The sequence below is a fragment of the Cryptotermes secundus genome, unplaced genomic scaffold, assembly GCF_002891405.2.
Source record: "Cryptotermes secundus unplaced genomic scaffold, Csec_1.0 scaffold836, whole genome shotgun sequence".
Taxonomy (NCBI): Eukaryota; Metazoa; Arthropoda; class Insecta; order Blattodea; family Kalotermitidae; genus Cryptotermes; species Cryptotermes secundus.
In genome coordinates, this window is record NW_019729223.1 from 544,972 (window position 1) to 551,743 (window position 6,772).

Below are 6,772 nucleotides of genomic sequence, written 5' to 3' on the forward strand. Positions count from 1 at the left end.
GTGCTGGCGAGGACCGACCAAGCGACCGACGTATATTGTTCAGTGGTTGAGGGTAGCAATTTCTAACGGGACACAACAGAGTAGTTGTCTTCCGCACCCTCACCTGGGGGAAGAAACAGATCCAGTTACCTGAACGTCGTGTTTTTCAGAACATCGGAAGATGGACAAAGCCCAAAAACCCAGAGATCTCAAGTGTTATACACCATCGTCAGAACCCCTAATGATGTAAATCATAGTGAGGCTGTTAATATTAATAGTGACGCTGCTAGTGATAGATTAACAACGCGAACTAGATGCAAGGGCGCCCTCGCTCTGTTGCTACAGTCCACAGGAGCAGTCTATGTGCGGAAACCTCTACACACAAGTGGGGTGAGAAGGATGACTGCCAGTACAGGGAAGGGATAGCCCGTGTCAAAAAGGTGTTATAACGTTATGATAGTATAACGAGGGCAGCAGAGGGGTGCGGTAATGACGCATTCAACGCGCAACCCTCTAGCAGCCACCCAGTTAGAATATACTCCCAAACCTACTCTTTATTCAGTATTGGCAAGTCCTCCCCTACTGATATATTATGAATTGAATAGCAACCACCCCCCTGAGTGGTGCTCCACTCTTGATAACGCCTCGTTTACTTCTCTCTGTGCTGAGCGCCCCGGGGGGGCCCGATGCCACATACTGTAACTGATGGAAGGTAACTTGCGTCTCTATGACGTCACCACACAAAAATGTTGTCATGGAGACTCAACTAGGGGGAGTGAAAATGTATTACTTTCAGGAGGGGGCACAAAAGACATTCGGTGTTTGCACTTCCGAGAGTGTTTTGATTTTTTAAATTTTTATATGTTTTATATTTTTTAAATGTAGAAAATATATCGTAGTTAAAACGTAGGTAATGTGGAACTTTGTCATTTGCATTTATCATGGAACAAATTAATAAGGATGGGGATGTAGCATGCATGGAAGAGATTAGAATTAAACGCAGAATTTTGATTGGAAAGCACGAACGGAAGAGAATATTTTGAAATTTTAGGCGCATATGTAAGGATAATATTAAAATGTACGTATCTTAAAGAAGGAGTATGCTGGGAAGTGGACTCGATTGATCTGGTTCACGATGCGATGTAATGAGGATTTGTGGCCACGGTAATGAATGTTTGGATTCCATAAAAGTCAATGAATATCTTAATTTAGAAACTATTAATTGCTCAAATAGTATCACTTACTTATCTAGTTATTGGTTACTTCGTTATGTTATAGCTCTCCAAATTCCACACATGTTCGTTATTTAATGACGTTTATTCAGCCAATATATATATATATATGCTGTATATATCCAGTGTTTCGTTTGAAAATAATGTATTTCAATTTAGGTACTTTAATCGGAAAGAAAATTTACCATGATTCATGGCAATAAAAGTAAATAACCAGCTCTACAGTACAAGTCTTCCTCAGAAAGCCGATAATATATTTGGTTGGCCAAGGAATTCTTTGCTTTTATGGGACGCTAAGCTTCATTGCCGTATTCACAAAAGTTTACCTTCGAACAATATCCTGATATAATACGATTAATGTATCTCCAATGTGATGCTGCCAAGTTTGGTAGATATTTAGTAAGGTTTCGGAGGAACTTTTTTTTTAAATTCGCTAGAGGGTGGTGGAGTCCAGCTGGGCCCACTCGGCACGGCGGCCACTGATTGGCCTATTGTAGCCTGACCCGGGTGATTATGATAATGGAGAATTTGGTGTAATGAAGATTGGCAGGGGAAACCAAAGTACTCGGAGAAAACCCACCCCAGCGCCACTTTGTTCACCAAAAATCCCACTTGACTAGACCCGGGATCGAAGCCGGGCCGCCGCGGTAGGAAGACACAGACTAACAGCTTGAGCTATGGCGCGGCCCTTCGGAGGAACTAATGTCTCCATTTTCCTAAAGGTTGTATACCATTCAATCCCCCTCTCTTAAGAATACCAACATGGCGACTGTGCGCCACTACAGATCACTGTGTTCGCGGTGCAAAGGCCAAGAAGGCCCACCCTTATACATAGGATTCTGAAGTACTGTACAGGAACATATCCTCCTAATGTTATGCAACTGTATTTCTGACGCTGAAGAGTCTCGATATTGACAACGTCGTTAGACAGTCAACTTAACAAAGAATCCTCTTCACGGTGTATAACAACACTGTAACCCAGAATTACTGTGTTTTTGGACCCTGTCCATCATCCGGTATTCTAGAAACTAGAAAAAAGTTTCGGAAACTGAATCTGCTTCGGTCCAGTCTCTGAAACGTTGTTTTTTCTATTCCATTCTATTTAGAATGTTGGTGGTAAGGCCAGAAGGAAAGAGACCGTTAGGGATACCAAGGCGTAGGTGGGTGGGCAATATTAAAATGGATCTTAGAGATATAAGATGGGATACTATGGACTGGATCTATCTGGCTCAGGATAGGGACCAGTGGAGGGCTCTTGTGAACACGGCAATGAACCTTCGGGTTCCATAAAATGCCCGGAAGTTCTTGACTAGCTGCAAAATTGGCGGCTTCTCAAGAAGAGCTCAGTTCCATTAAGTTAGTTAGTTTGCTAGTTAGTTACGGCAGGCATATTACATACAATGAGACATCTTCGGAACCGATTATATGTTATATAAGGTACAGACTTAATAGAAATTATACTTAAGTACAAATATGATTCGATATTTAATTAATTGTACAGTTACATCTTTCTGGACCGCTTCTATGGTCCAGTGGTCAGAGTTCCTGGCTACAGATCCAGAGGTTCCAGGTTTGATTCCTGGCGCTACCAGATTTTCTGAGGAGTAGTGGGTCTGGAACGGGATCCACTCAGCCTCATAAGGATAATTGAGAAGCTACTTGAATGGAAAAGTAGCGACTCCGGTCTAGAAAACCGAAATTAACGGCCATGAGGATTCGTTGTCCTGACCACGCGACACCCTCTATCCGCTAATGTTGGTATTAACTTCGCCGACAAGCGGCGGTTGCTCGGTCGGTATAGTTAGCTTACGGACTAAAGCCACGATTTTTTCTTGCATCTTTCTGAGTTCTTATAATGACTACAAACTATGGACAATAGTCATTACAGCAGAAAGCTTACTCAAAAATAGGCTGATTGTTTACGCTCCTTTCATTTATCTTCACTTCCCTTATTCAATGCTGACTACTGCACTTGTCTCCGTATCTGCATATTTTTGTGTCTACCAGAAGTTCCCAGCAGAAGACTGTGACACGAGCTATAACATCAACTAACTGTATAACGTTGTCTTCGATATGAGTACACACTTGTTAAAAAAAATGTAGGCTTATCGCTAACGATTCTCAAATATCTTTTATGATTTGTGTGGATGTGGCCAATACCTGTTCCAACTCTATGATAAAAGTCATGTGACCCAGACAATATAACAACATCTCAGAAACAGATATCCAATCCACTTACTACATCGCCCTGACGTCATCAGTGAAATGGATGGCTTCGGGGAAATAAAAAGAAATGAAGAGGAAAGACACGTTTTGAAGGGTTGCCATTGATGGGTGGTACGACCATGGCGCTGTGTTGAATAACACAACAATGACACTATCCCCCCTCCTCTCTCTGAATACCCAACTTCCAATAGGATATGCTAACCTATAGAAATCCCCGTGTAGCGGCTGTTGCAATGTGGTCCATTGTCCGCCATGTTGAATTGTAGAGAACGTGACCTCGCAGTCTGCTCTAGGTATAGTCTGGTTCGATATCGTACCCCGAATTGGCATGAGACATCTTTCGTCGGTACGAAAGAAAAATTGCAGGAAGAAGCAAGTGTCCTTCTTCAGGGTCTTACCAGAGCACTCTTGGGTTCGGCTGTTCAAGGAGAGCTTGTCACGCTTGTAGGACACGATGGTCCATTGCAGTCTTCAGTAGAACCCGCTACTGATGTCTTGTCGTGACCCAACTCACTCCAGCCCTGACGTAGGGCATGTTCCTAACATCTCCATAGTGCTCTTCCAATATTTTACCGTGCAGAGGCGGGTTAGGCTACCTCCACCGTAGCCCTGAGAGTCGTAGAAAGTGATGAAAAGTGAACCCGGTACCTGAAGATACAACTGAGTCTTCCTGTCACTGGAGAACATAAATACAGAGATATGGTTGTCCAGGTTGAGGGTTCGACGCAAGGCTTACAAACTTACTTTCTTAAAACAATATTACTGTGAAATTCAAAGAAGTGAAAACCGGACGGTTTACAAACCTGGCAGAATCTTTTAAGGAAGGTTATGGCTCTTTTGCCAATGAAGATGATGATGATGATGATGATGATGATGATGATGATGATGCTTCGAAGATTATTATCCTATAGGATGTCACGCTGTATAATTTGTTAGTTTGGTTTACTGTCTCCATTTTCAGGCAAAGAAGAAGTTCTTTCTTTTGTATTTCTTCTTTTTTTTTAACATTCTCCATTCTTATTTGTCTCTCCAGCCTCCTGTCCAATCGTTAATGAGGGCTCTTTATCCGAGGGGTAAAGCGGCTGGGACGTGACGATGACTCTTGACGTCCATCTACTCCAAAAGGTTAAGAAAGGGTGGAGCTATACCTCCACAAGGAAGTCAAGAGCCACAGTGACATGTAGTAACAATCATTTACTTTTCACCACAGGAAGTTTATCTCACTTCCTTAAGTTGACTTCAAAACCCCCAGAATTTCTCTTCTATCGCAATGAGAGACCGATTTTCATAACAAAAAATTTACGTATGTTTTAGAGCAGAATTGTGTGACAGAACTGTAGTGACACGTAGATCCATCGGAGATTGATCCATTTCGATACTTCAAGCCACTCTGCTTACTATTATCAGGCAATAGACGTGCATGAATATGGACTTAGTGTCTACTGCAAGTTCTCGCCAAGCTGACAATGGCTGACACTTTGTTGTTACATTTCAAAATTATTCTATAGGATCAGTTCTCGGCGCTTCTGCCGTTTTCACTTCCAAGTTATCTTCTTCTTGGCTACTTTCCTTATTTTGGAAAAATAAAAGAAGAATTATGAGATCAGTTTGTTGTTTGTATGTGTGTCTGTATATACATCCCTCCTATTAACCTTTAAATGGCTGAGCCAATCTTTATGAAACTTGTTATGTTTACCAAGGAACCTGAGCCCATCTGACGGCGCACTTTACAAATCATCCCCATCAGTAATACCAACATTGCGGCCTCTCAAATTGTACTGTTTTATTGACTTCATTACGCACACATACTAAATTTCTCTTTCTGCTTGTCATATCAGACAATCAAATTACATTGAAAGGAAAGCAGGAGAATAACCTTCCCAGAATTTTTGTTCTATTCTGAACTATTTAACAGATGAGGCCGGTTATAAAAAAATACGATTAAGATTTATATATTTTATGAATTATTGTACAAACGGTTAATCTACTTAGCGAACAATCCAATACTGAACCAGAAGAAAAAAAAAATACAGGAACACATACACAATGTTGGGAGGGGGAGAAAAATTGGGGAAACGGAATTAGGGAGGGGAAATGAAAATCACACATGAACGAAATGCATTTCTGAACTAACTAGAATCCATTTGCAAAAAGTCATCCAATCTGCACTTATTTTTTTTTGCCGCCCCCCTTCATCCACCCCTCTCCGAGCTGCTGCTACTGCAGCGCCTTTCTATTTCCTCATCGAAGCCATAGTTTATTCCATCACATTGCACCATTATCGCCATTATTACAATCACACCATACGAGACAATGGCGTCGGGTAGGGTGAGGTGGGGTGCGGTGGGGGGACAGAGGAAGCTTTCGTAATACTAACTTTCCTAACCCCTCGCTCTATATTGTCATGCTAATGTTTTGTTGCCTGGTTAACTCGTTCATTACCAATGCGGCGCTCATACTGCATGGTCGTTCGTGCTATTCACCTCCCTCCCATTGTGCCCCCCTTGTCCCCTCCCATTATAATGAATCGTCTGCATACTCAGAAACAGTCTCGATTGGTCCATCTGCATCCATACCAAATACCTCCCAACTGTCGTACCATGAATATTGAGTATGTTTGAAAGGAGAGTTCGTAGCGTCCTAGACCACACCTCTCGTCTGCCCCCTCCCCCCCCACCAATATATAATATGAGATCATAATGAAATGATGCTAAAATGGCTACCATTGTGAAACTCCTTTCCAATAAAAAGACTTGGAGTTATTCATCCGAGATATAAACTAACAATCTAATGTGTTCTCTTACATAAAATGGAATAATAATATTATATGAAAGAGCTATTCAAAATTACATGCATTTTATATTAGAACCTTTTATTAAGTAGTCTTGACTCCAGGCTGTTACACTTTTGAAATCAAGTGTCATATATGTCTGCATTGAGTGCCAAACAATGGAGGTGTGTTTTTTTTTTCGAAGCTTACGTGAGTGTCAGAATGGCCTCCGGGCTCACTCCCTGCTGATAGAAGCTTGCTAACAGTGTGTCTGTTAGCTGTATCACCTGAAGGGAGTCATTAGCAATGGGTTCTACAATAGCGGAAAATGTACCAAGTACTGATCCAGAATGAAACATTCAGATTTGCTTTACTGAAAAATAAGCTACGTAGAGCCTTCCAGGTTGTAATGTCTTGAATCACTGGAAGCTTACGACGTTTCAGAGGAATCTACTACATCCAAGCCCACTTTCTTACAGCAGAGGGAGTACATTAATTCAGAACGCCTACATTTCCTTTCAATAACGTATGGCGTTCATCTCATGAAGAACGAAACCTCGTTTAA